Genomic DNA, 12,617 nt, shown 5'->3' with positions numbered 1-12,617 from the left:
ATCCAGCTTCCTGATTTGGCTACTGGTGGGACACCACCATAGTAGCTTAGATTTTTAGCATAAGTGCAGCTCAAGTTTTAGAAGAGGAAACATGGGGACACTTTAAAACATGCAGTATAATTTTTAAGGGGGTGTTTGTCTTCACCACTTCTGTTCCCCCCCCCCAGTTTACATTCACATTTGCTAAATGTGAGGTGCCATTTAATTCATTTTGCAGCTTTGATACCTGTGTTACCTTATCAACTTTCTCTAGGAATCATTGGTAAGTACTGTCCCATGTTTTTGTTCAAGTACATGATAGTGCAAATGCAGCAGTTCAGTTCTTTCTTTGAGAGAAGATAATGGTGGTTTTGTAAGTCATTCAACAAAGCTTTGACTAAGTTAGTATAATTCACTGCTGTTCTCCAGCAGCAGGAAAGGGCTCCAGCAGTTTCCTGCTGCCACAGTCTTTCCTGGTTGCCTCTCCACTGCCAGAATCTTTCATTGCTGTGTATAGCTATGCAGCGCAGTGTGGACGCATGCCTGCATTTCATTGCAGTTTGTTCCTGTTTCCAATGGAGTGCAGTGTAGACATACCGTAAGTGACTGATCATGTCGCCCTCTAGTGGCTGGCCTGCGCAGTGGGTAAGGGACGCCTAATAAGGTTAAATATTTTGTTCAGTTGGTATAGCAGTATTTCTAGTGCTAAAGATGGTTTTATTACCTTAACACCTTGCAGAATGGTGTGTGTTTTCATTCATGTAAGTGGGCGGTTGTAAATGGGCCTTCTGACAGGTTTTTCCCCCCGGTCAGTGTGTTTCTACACATCCAGATGTGAATTTAGAAACAACTTTTTAAAATAACTTCTGCTGCAAAAAGTAATTGGAATTATTATAGGAGGTGGAAAAATTACTGCTTTCATTGCATGGGACTAATTTACTGTTGTAGTGATAGGCAACTACATGGCCTCCATAACAATAATATGAGTGCCTCATTATCTTTGATATATTCATCCTGTGCAGTCTTAAAATCAAAAGTCATAGGGTTTTCTTAACTTCCTCTGCAGAGCTCCTCAAGAAGGCTCTGCTAGGGAAAAGGAAGCTGCACAGAGTGTGTTGTGTGATCCTGAGGGGGAAAATCTATTACTTTAATCAATATTTTCCACTGCTTTCTGTGGCTTCTTCCAGAGTTTAATGTGTCAGAACTACTGTGCTAGTTATGAATGGTCAGTCCACCTGATTGGTACAGACTTGTGCATCTGACACTTTGGTCTTATAACTTCTTGGACTTGGCTCTTTCTGCTAAAGAAAATACAATAAATATGGGCCCAGCTAGTATGAAGTAGTTCTGAAAACAGTAAATCTCAGCCTATCAGCGAACCTTAAATGCTGTTTGGTTTTAATTCACACTTGATGCCTTTTTGTATTAGTTCTACAGGGAGAAGCTGATGGAGGAGGTTTAATTCTGGTTGAGTTGAAATGATGTAGAATAATAGGCTATGACTGAATGAACTGTGGTATATGTCAGCTAATCCACAAACACACCTGCTTTCATAGAACTTCAGATTCCTTTCTCCTCCCTTTGTACAAATGCGCCAGAAATGGTGAAATTGCCTTTTACTAGATGGAAATGGAAACCATGACACATTTCATCATCTCCCAAATGTAGTAGAAATAGTGCTGCAGAGCAGGAGGGTTGCACCATTTAGTTATCATTAGTGCCAAAAAAACAATTGAATTTCTATATAGAGCCATGAAAAAGCCTGTGTTTACTATGTCCTTTTTTCTGATTGATATATTAACTATCCAGATAACTCTTTTCTTATTGATACAAAGAAACAAAGTTGCAAACTAATTCAACCATAGTTTTCCCTTGTCATTTCACCATCCTCTGTAATACCTGGCAGATGAACTAGAGTAAGTAATTACTGATTGGCTCAGATAACGCAACTGCACAATAGGCACATTTTTTGCAATCTCAGAACTAACCACGGAGGCTGCTGCCTGTGGATTGTAGGACCAGAAATAGGAGGAGAAGTTTGCACTGTTAGATCAGCAAGTATTGCTAAGTCTATGTATAATTTCAGGAAAGAGTTAGTAACTACCACAGTTTAAGGCCCTGGAGATGTACAGTACTTGGAGAATCATTTTAATGTTTCATTGTAAAACATTTTGAGATACGAGGCATAAATGTACTGTAATATGAAACTGAAAAGACTGTTGTACCATTCTCCATATTTATCAGGGATGTGGAAATCAAATGTTTACGATGCATGGGTGTTTTATAAGGAAACATGTTGAAAAAGTCAAAAGTAATTTCATTACCTTCTGTAAGAGAGCCCTGCACAAGTGTATTGTCACAAATAAAATAGTAGCAACATATCAAGTATTTTGTTCTGTGACGGGGTAGTCCACTCACCGCTAAGATGTCATCTCCTCCTGGAGGTTCTGGGGAATAGCTTGATGTCAGCGCCCCTTCCCGTGGTTGTATACCATTTTCTGCCTCTCTCTCTGGGTCCGTGGCCTCTCTCTCTCTCGCTCTCTCTCCACAACTTGCTGTTGCCCCTCTCTGACTTGGCTTTCCACGCAGGTCACCAAATTGTTTCCCTTTCTGGGGTGTCAAAATCTTTCCTCGACAATAATCCTAGGCAGTTTTCCCATTTGCTGCCCAGCAGTGCCGCTGCCTCAGTGGCTGGCAGGGGAACCCAGGCCTGCCCTCTACTCTGGGTTCCAGCTCACGAGCCCTCTAGATAGCAGTCAAGGTCTGTTCCCTCTTAAACATGACTGTTTTTCCCTGAGCCCTGTCCTATTTTCTTGGCTCCCTGAGTTTTCCAGCCCAAACATACCTCCCTTTCTCCCAGGAGTGACCACAGATTTTCCCAGTGAGCCCCTCTGCTTCCAATTTCCTGTCATCATAGTCCCAGCCCAACTCTTCCTCCTCAGCTGGACTCTCTCTCAGCCACAGGATTACTCAGCCACCTGATTCACCTCAGCTGTGGAGTGTTGGGTTAATTAGCCCCCTTCTCAACCTGTATTAATGCTTCCCAGGCAAGTGTGGGGTGCAACGCTCCATTGTATGTTCCTTTTTAAGGATGAACATTTTCCTGATCAAGAGTCAACATCTTTTTTTATACACTTTTTTTTTAATGCCAAACCTCCCATCCCAAATCTGCTTCCTAGTATGCTATACTCTTAAGAAGCAAAGCAATGCATGCATGCAGTAGTGTTTTATAAGGGGAAATGCTGCATGCATGCATGCAAAAAGTCCTTTCATAGTATGTTAACATTCCACAGGTAAGTGCTTCTAGGGGCATGTCTACACTAGAGTCTTAAGTCAACCTATGTTTGGTTGATTTACAGCCGTCACAGTAATTACTGCAGTGTCTGATGTCCACGCTGCCCTCCTTCTGTCGGTGGGGCATGTCCTTGCCAGGAGCTCTTCCACTGATTGAAGAGGGGCAGTGTAGGGGGCTGAGAGCCAGGGCTGTCAGCTCCATGTAGCTCCCTGCCCCTAGGAGCTCAACTCCCAACTGGGTGCAGGGGGGAGTGGGGAAGTTGCTGGGGCTCCTTGCCTCCGGTGGGGAAATCCGCACCCGGGGGTAGCAGGGCACTCAGCGGGGAGTCTGGGCTGCAACCCAGGTCAGGAGCCTGGGTGGCAGCTCAACTTGGAGTGGAGAGGGGGCACTGGCTGTCTGGTCAATTTCAGGGCTCCAGCAGGCAGCCAACAGCCCATATAAGGGACACTGCATCACCCTAACTACACCAACTTAAGCCCTACGCCTCTCGTGGAAGTGGAGTTATGTCGGTGTAATAGGGCACTTACATCAGCAGGAGCAAGGCCTTAGTGTAGACCCTGATACAGGTCAACATAAACTGCCTTGTGTCGATCTAACTCTGTAGTGTAGACCAAGCCTAGATCAAAATGGACTTGCAGCATTATCTGTTCCCCTGTGACTAGATGGATACATTCTTTCTCTTCATCAGAGGTGGCCAACCTGAGCCTGAGAAGGAGCCAGAATTTATCAATGTACATTGCCAAAGAGCCACAGTAATACGTCAGCAACCCCCCATTAGCTCCCCCCACACTCCCACCCACCAGCAGCCCCACAGATCAGCACGTCCCACATCCCTCCCTGCACCTCCCAATCAGCTGTTTTGTGGCATGTAGGAGGCTCTGGGGGAAAGTGGGGGGAGGAGCGAGGGCGCTGCAGGCTGAAGGGAGGGATCAGGAAGGAGAGGAGTGGGGCCAGGGCCAGTGGCAGAGCCAGGGGTTGAGCTGCGAGCACCCCCGGCACATTGGAAAGTTGGCGCCTGTAGCTCCTACGCCGGAGTCGGTGGCTGTACAAGGAGCCGCATATTAACTTATGAAGAGCCGCATATGTCTCCGGAGTCTCAGGTTGGCCACCCCTGCTATCCTTATATACCTTTTGTCCTATATTGTGTGTGTGGGATGAGGGTTGTTTGTTTTGAGTGGGCGTTTTGTTTTTTTTAAATCTTGTACACTTGCACAATATTTTCATTGTCATAATTGCCTGTCATATCTTTATTGTGGATGGAAAAAAGTCTCTTGAAACTTTCATTGGATGAGAGGGCTGACAGGGTTTGGGGGGCTGCTGTCCCTCCTCCACCCTCAGTATGTGAGGAAGGAAGAGAGAACAGCTGCCTACTTCATCTTTAACATGATGAGAAAAGGCAGAGAGGGAAGGGAGTGGTGGTAAATTAACTGATTCCCCATCTGCTGTAGTAATCTCACTCTTGCTACCACAGGGTGGAGTTGCACTGGTGGTAGAGCATTGGTGAGAGAGTTTTAAACTAAAATTTACAGCAGACAGACCTCCCAAATAAACCAATAAAGCAAACATTTCAGTTTCTATCCTACTGTTTCCTAGGATTTTTTAAGGCTTACAGTTTGTAAAGCACTTTAAGAATCTTTGTTGAAATCGTTGAAGTGCTAAGAATTTTTAAGCTTCTAAAGGATTATTTTATTACAGAGAAGAGTGATATATTCAAAATTATGGAAAACATCTCAGTTGTATCCTGTTTAAATAAGAAATTAATCTCAAATATTCTATATATTGTAGTAATTTGAGGAAAGACTCGTTTTCAAGCAAATATGTTGTCATAACAGATTGCTAGCATTGCTCAGTTTTCAAAAAACATTCCTTTTTTTTTTTTTGCCAGATGCAGTAACCCTGAAAAATGTGTAGCTTAACCTAAAATACAGCTGAGTACATAACTCCAAGGAAATCATGAGCAAATTACTATTAATTTTCAGTAATTGTGCATGTATTTTTCATTGTTTCTTGAAAATACATTACAGAAATGATGAAGACAAACACCCCCTAAAAAGCAACATAAAGTATCAAAATATTTAGTGACAGTGTATTGTGAGAGTGGGCAGAAAAGAGAGTTACTCTTACTATATTTAGGACAAGAACACCTTGGATGAGCTCTGGCCAAGCATTTAGTTAAGGGAGCAAGTTGCTAATAAATGCTCAAATAATACACAAACAAGCACCCGTGCTTTGTCATTCATCTTTTTAAATCCCAGAAATACAAAAGGAAATTCACTTCTTTAAAAATCCGTGTTAGTGCAATGTTATGGTTAAGAATTAAAATAGAGTATATGTAAATTCAATTTTAAGTTCTTGCAGCTACTGCAATTCAGCTGCATTGTACATTAACTATAATGAGGGGTGGTGGGTATTACACATGCTGAAGAAGTAAGGTTATGGCTTCCAGGTGAGTTACAACTTTGCATTTCCTGACTCTCGTTCTGTGGTAGTGGGAGTTGAGTGCTCTGCAGCTCTAGTGTCTGACACAGTGCATAATACTGTATTTTGGTTTACTGTACAAGTTTTTTTGGTATGTAGTTTTTTGCATGGGTGGGGGCAAGGGTTATAGAATAAGTTATCAGAGGGGTAGCCATGTTAGTCTGCATCCACAAAAACAATAAGGAGTTCTTCAGATGCATGAAGAAGTGGGGTTTTTTACCCACGAAACGTATGCCCAAATAAATCTGTTAGTCTTTAAGGTGCCTCCGGACTCCTTGTTTTTGAGAAAAAGTTAATTTTGCCACGTTATCTCCCTTCTCTCCCTTTTCAGCTGCTTAATGCAAGTCCTGAAGGTTTTCAAATCCTAGACGTACCTGAATTCTGGGACAGGGAGGAATGGTCAGCCGGTATGGACTATAAAACATTCCAAGAGCCTTATTGAATTTAAGCTCAGAAAGAGTTTTGCAATCTGTGTGCCACGTTGTGTTGTGATCCCATAAGATTTCACAGGATAGGAGCATGTCTACACTTGCCATTTAAAGCGGAAAAAGTCTCTTTTTTGTGCAAAAACTGCAGGAGCATCTATACTTGCCAGTGACTTTTTGTGGTGAAACTCAGAAGATTCACCACAAACAGAAAACCACCTCCATGAGAGGTGTTCAGTTCTTACCGGTGATACTTTTGCAGTGATGTGCAAGGGAAGACACATTCTTCCTGTTTACAAAGCTTTTAGTTTCCAGAGAATATCCCACAATGCCTACATGACCACTCTGGCTAGCAGCTCTGCTGCTTTGAAGCCAGGTAAACAGACGTCCGCCCCATTCCCTGTAAAACCCCCAAAACTGTGAAATTCCCCTTCCTGTTTTCTTGGCAAGTGCTCGCTTATCATCTGGCCAGGTGATAATGGCTGCTCCACAGAGCAAACTGTCCCCTGCTTGAAGCAATGCTGAGCTACTGAAGCTGATCAGTGTTTGGGGAGAGGAGATTGTGCAGGGACCCAGGATACCCCACAGTCACCCCCTCACCCCTTCCCACAAGACCTATCCTCAAAATGGAGAGAGCTGCACTGTGGGATAGCTGCCTTCAGTGCGCTGCTCTCATTGGCAATGGAAGTGCTGCAAACGTGAACACGATCTGATGCCTGTAGAAGTGAGTGAGAACACAAACCAGTGCTTTTCATTTACCGGTTCCCTATTCCCGATGAAACTGACATGCAAAAACTCTGCAAATGTAGACATAGCCTACGTTAGGTCAGGCCAGGTCACCTTTTGGATGCAAGATCTTCAAGAAACTCTAAGTGCTGTAGGAAGCAATTTTGGTGAGGCACACTTCCCTCTGATTCAGTAATGAAGAAATGACCTAGCACTCTGTAAACTTAAAACAGAGCACTCTTCTGACAAGTTTAGCACAAATCGTGACAAATTTTGGATAGCAAAGTATGAGTAAATATAAAATACTATCTGCTGAGCAGTTTAGTCCTTTACATAGGCATTGATTCAGGAGGGCTTCTTTGAGTTTAACTGGTGGCTTGCTGCACAGAATACTTCATTCTTTAAAAGAATACGCTTAACATATGGCAGTTAAAGAAATAGATGCATTTTAGGAATAAAAGAATAGAGAGCTGTGCTGTGCACAGGACTAGAAGCTAACAGCTAAGTAAAATTTATTTCCTGAATCAGGGGACACACCAAATGGTAATACCTAGGTGCTGCTCCTCCTTCAGTAGATGGACAGATGATAACATAATTTTAACATCCAGACATTTTGATGTGTTTTGTCAGGTTCATGCTTCTTAGTTCCCCATGCAACCCTCCTGATCACTTCACCTCAGTAGAGAATGTGCAATTGATGCATAGACCCAGGGGCACCCCTCTTATATTTAACTGCTAATCCCCTCAAACTGATTTCCTCTTGCCTTTATCCATAAAATTCTCCAAACAGTTCAGTATGTCAGAGCATGCTTTGGTCTAATGATCCCACACTGTTCACAATAGGCTTAGTGTGTGGCACTGGTTCATCAATTCCCACGACTGCTGTCAAAGATCAACTCTAGAACTCAAGATTTTTTCCTCTCTCTGTTAAGCCTTGGATTCAGAAAGGGGGGACAGTTGAGCAGATTGTGACTTCTTTAAGCAGTGACACACTTTCCTCTGTTCCCCAAATCCGATTTGTAGGTGGACGTTCAATGGAGTTTCTCATGGTGATGCAAGTCCAGGGAGGTGGTTTTCTCTCTTTAACAACCCATACAATTTTGTGGAGAAGGCTACCTATAGGATTGTCCCCTAGCTCACTGAGAGTCCCAGGTTTTCACCTTGGGGTCAATTTGGTGAGAATACAGGACGCTGACAGGTTCCCACCCTGGTAACTAGGTTTTTGGAATGAGGATTATTTCTCTTTGAAGATCTACATTTATCCCCTGAATCCTGTGTTCCCTTTGTCAACCAAAATTCTGTTTCTATCTTCCTTTCATGAAATGGGAACTAACTGCTACTCAATAGTGATCTGTTTATCCAAGAAAGTCTGCTTAGTTGGACAGAACACAAAACGGGGACTCAAGAGGCCCTGGTTCTATTCCTGGCTCTGCCTCTGTCCTGCTGGGTGATCTTGGCAAAGTCATTTCCGCTCCCTGCTGGTTTTCCATGTGTAGAATAGGGATAATGACACTAACCACTTTTGTGAAGCGCTTTGAACTACTGATGAAAAGCCTTATATCTAAGAGCTAGATTTTATTGGTTAAGACCTAGTCTTTCATTAAGACCCAGGAGTGTTGTATACTGTTCCTGCTTTTCTTCATAAAATGTCTTTTTCATATCAACCTCAATCCCTGTCTGACACTGTAAGTTGGTAGCACTATCTAGACATATGAGACCCTTATATTTTATTTCAACTATAGAAAACCATTTTGTAATTCAGGCAACATTTTCCCTTTTATTTGTTGGGGCAACATTTCTCTAAGGCCAGCTGGGCAGGTGGACTAAATATTCCATTATTTAACAGTAGTCAGAAGAGATGGAGAAGTCAGTGGTTTGGCAGGCTAAGATCTCTCTGTTCATGCAGTAGCTTTCTCCTGGCCAGAGAGATGTATCTTTTCTCAGCAAGGAATGTTTAAACTAGCAGCATAGTCATCCTTGTATGTTTTTTCAAAACACTGCAGTGTGGATGCTTTCATGTTATCAAAAGCTGTTTTCAGAAACAGGTTCTTAGGGCAGTGAAATGTAGTTTATTTTCAAGACCCTTTCCTCCATTGGTGGACTGTCAAAGGTTCCTAGGCATTCTAATTGGCATCATGTAGGTGCAGAAATAGGAATGTTTACTTGGTGTCCCTTGCTAAAGAAAAGAACATTTTGTAGTGACCCACTTGGGAGACATCCAAATAACTTTCATTCACTTGAAGCACCCACAGCTTTATTTATTACCTACCTATCTGACTTGCCCTCTGGGTGGATAATCACAAACTGATGAAGAAAGAGCAGGTGCAGATGTTTCCCTGGCTCATAACCTAGTACACTAACCTCTAGACAGATACTCTTTCCTTTATTCTTTCAATTTAAAGAAAGACCTTTTGCTTGGTTTAAGGAATTCCTGTGTAGCCTGTTACTATAGTGTAATTATGGCCCTGATCCTGCAATGAACTGTATACAGGCAGACCCCTGTGCCCGTGTAGATTCATTGATATTTTAATAGGATTCTGCATGGATACAGGCATATGTCCCCACACAGCTCATTGCAGAATTGGGAACCTATGTGCCAACCAGACGTCTGTTAAGAATAGTCTCTTGGAAGAGATGGAGGGATACTGTGCTGCAAACTAAAAGTTAAACATAAAGCAGCCCTCACGCACAAATACCTATAGAAGGAATAAACTGTTAAACAGGGAGGTTTTGTATACTTCGCACCTCACTGCGCTAAAGCTGTGTCCAACAAGATTCGTGCTATACTTGTCAGAAATCTGCTTTGTGTGAAATGGCACTGAGTCACTTCAACTATAAATAAACCAGTAATGTGTGAAGAGTGGGATAATTTAATGAGTCTTTCTTATGACACACATGATAAAATGTCATCACGAGATTATATAACACATGAAGCTGCTTTTAGCATTAAGCAAGAAGTTTTGTTTTTTGTTTTTTTTGGGGTTGTGGGGTTTTTGTTTGTTTTTGGTCTTTTGGGGAAAACATTTTGCCCTCTGTAAAGGCAGCTTCTGAAAAAAAGTCTTGCTGAGAGATCCCTTTACGTTTCTTCAGAATGGAAAATTAAAATTTAAGTGTTTTTATATCTTTTTTTTTAAAAAAGGCAGTTTGTGAATGACTGGTCTGATCCAGCCCCAAAAAACCCAAAACACTTTAGGTGATGTTCACTCATCAAAAATTGCTGAGACTCCATAGCCCCAGAGACTATTTCCTACCTTAAGAGGGCTTATCCCCTCTCTACTACCTGTTGTGTACCTGGTTAGGAGTCCCGTCTTTTCACCCTCTTTCCAGAGCTGGAGTTTGGAAATTGTTTCATTATGATTGTCCCATATGTGGTAATTAATATCTTGGGTAATTTCTGTTGAGATTTGCTAAGCATTAAGTCCACACATACGCTGATGATAAGGGCTTCTCCACCAGAGTGAACATCAGCCACCTGGAGGAGCCCGTATCTGGTCATAATTATCTGTTGTCCTGTCTTCCATTTTGGAGTTCAGCCAAAAAGAGGAATAAAGTATTCAGGGCTTGAAGGGTAGCCTTCTTTCTAACAACCTAACTTCCTTGCCGTCCTCCCCCACCAGCCCAACCTGTTGGTTTTGGTTTTTGTTGCTTTGTTTGTAAAAGTTGTAAAACTTTTGAAAGAGATGCTCGTTTCCCCCTCCCCATCCAAATACCTCTGCAGTGTGCAGCAGAGTAGTTGAAACCTCCTTCTCCAGGGTGAGGTAGTTTTTATTTCTGCTCAGTTCTCTCCCCTGGGAGGAGCCTAGAGCTATTCCTGTCCCACAGTCCTTACAAACTGTAGCCACGTAGCATTCGTAGCCTGGTGGGATGGACACTGAGACATCCAGAGTTGTTGACTGAGCCCTTATTTCCTGTGAAGCTGTGCTGCAGAGATGAAGAATTCCTCACATGGTTGTGGGGGTGATGACGACTACATATCAGCCTTTCTGCTGAGATACGGCCCCTGAAAGAAGAAACTGAGAAAACTATTGGTTTTATGGGATTTTTCTGCCTTCAGCTCTTTGCCATCCCACTTGTGTGAAAACTCTGGTGACTATCCATCTACCCACATTCCCCTCTGCTTTTTTAATGTACTAGCAAGGATGAAGAGCTGAGAAAAGTGGGGGTGGAGCGATCATCATGCAAGGCCATTTTTTGAGAGAGAAATCCTGAGTCAGGGATAGATTTTTGGCACCTGAATCAGGGGCTGTGAGGAAAACTCAAGATTCCTGTTTTCCCAGAGCCATTTGAACTTGTGAACTCAGCCTCTACAGGCCTAGGAAACAGTGCTAATATAAAATAGAAGGGTTACACTGATAGCTTTTCAATAATGAAACTGGCATTCTCAAATTTATAGAAATAATAGATTTAGGAAGGAGGAGGATACAGTTGTTTTTTATTGCAGAGATAGTTTTGTGCATTTTCGTACCGTACAGGATATTGTGCAAAAATGAATATTATTCAGTACATTTTAATTTTTTACCATTTTTTTATAGCCTAGTCTATAATACATCAAGCAGCAGTCTCCTCCAGGGTAGCATGGGGGGACTTCAGGTCAGCATGTCTTCTCCACTGGCTATGCTATTAAAGGGGCAATCCCAGGGGTGACATTTTGCAGGACTGGATACATCTAGTATTCCTATGCAAAGACTGGCAGAGGCTGAAGGTGTCTATTAACATTGAGCTCTAGATTGTGCGTTCCAGGCATTGGCCGGTATGGGATTGGTGCAGACGCACCACCTTATGTTGAGCTCTGGAAGGGATTTGTCTCTGATTGGCACAATCCCTCCTGGAGTTCTGCAGCATTCAGGGGGGAAGCATGACCACTGTGATATACCATAGGAATGTGCTCTTCTCTTGATGGTTGGATGTCTCTAGGCCTTTTTCTGTATGGTTAGGGGTATTAGGAGGGAACTTTTCTTGAATACAAGAGCGAAAAAATGCTCTGGTGTCCTAGCACTTACACAGGAGCTAGGCACAATCTGAGTGTTTTACAGATTAATGTGCCAGGACCGCCTAACATTTTTTTCATGGTGTTAAGTTGAAGGTGAGCAGCCCAGCGGTTAAAGTGACTCTGAAATCTCACGTTTTTCTATGAGCTACTTGCTAAAACTCCCAACCCAAGGTCACAAATTCTGAGAAATTGTAAAATAGTATTTTATTTCTTCTTTCACTCGTCTTCTATAATAAGACTGTTCATCAATGGAAAACAAAGTTTGTACTTAGTTTCTTTTATATGTTGAGAATTACAGCCTGACCTGTACTGCCATTTGTAAAACCAGTGTATAATCTCAAAATATTATTCTGAAACTGCAATAGAAGATTTACAAAAATTAATGTTTGTTTAGTTAGTCTTAAATAATTATCACTGCTGTTTTTGGAATATTTGTCCAGCCTCTAAGAATTTTCAGGCCTAATTATCTCACATCTGAGGATTGGATGACAGGGTATTACAAAAGTAAAAAACCAGTTCAGATCTAAAATACCAAGTCATAGTTGTTCCTAAAAATGCCATGCAGGCAAACTGTGGCTGTGTATAGTTTCCTCTGGGTATTTGTCTGATCTTGAGATTTCTTTTCATCAGTGAAATTTAGTTATAGAATAGCCTATTTTTTGTTTGGGGCTGTTGCAAAGAACACAGATGTCTGTTTCATTTGAAACAAACTGTGTGGCATTAA

The 12,617-nt window shown here is 42.2% G+C and overlaps 1 protein-coding gene across 2 annotated transcripts in view; it reads left to right on the top strand.

Moving 5' to 3' along the window:
* The window catches only part of LOC115657565 (schwannomin-interacting protein 1), a 470,940-nt gene that overhangs the window by 408,168 nt on the left and 50,155 nt on the right, over nt 1–12,617 (top strand). The gene's annotated exons all lie outside the window — the stretch shown is intronic.

The sequence above is a fragment of the Gopherus evgoodei genome, chromosome 9 (genome assembly GCF_007399415.2).
Source record: "Gopherus evgoodei ecotype Sinaloan lineage chromosome 9, rGopEvg1_v1.p, whole genome shotgun sequence".
Taxonomy (NCBI): Eukaryota; Metazoa; Chordata; order Testudines; family Testudinidae; genus Gopherus; species Gopherus evgoodei.
Note: the sequence above shows the minus strand (reverse complement) of the source record. Positions and strands in the feature narration are given on the sequence as shown.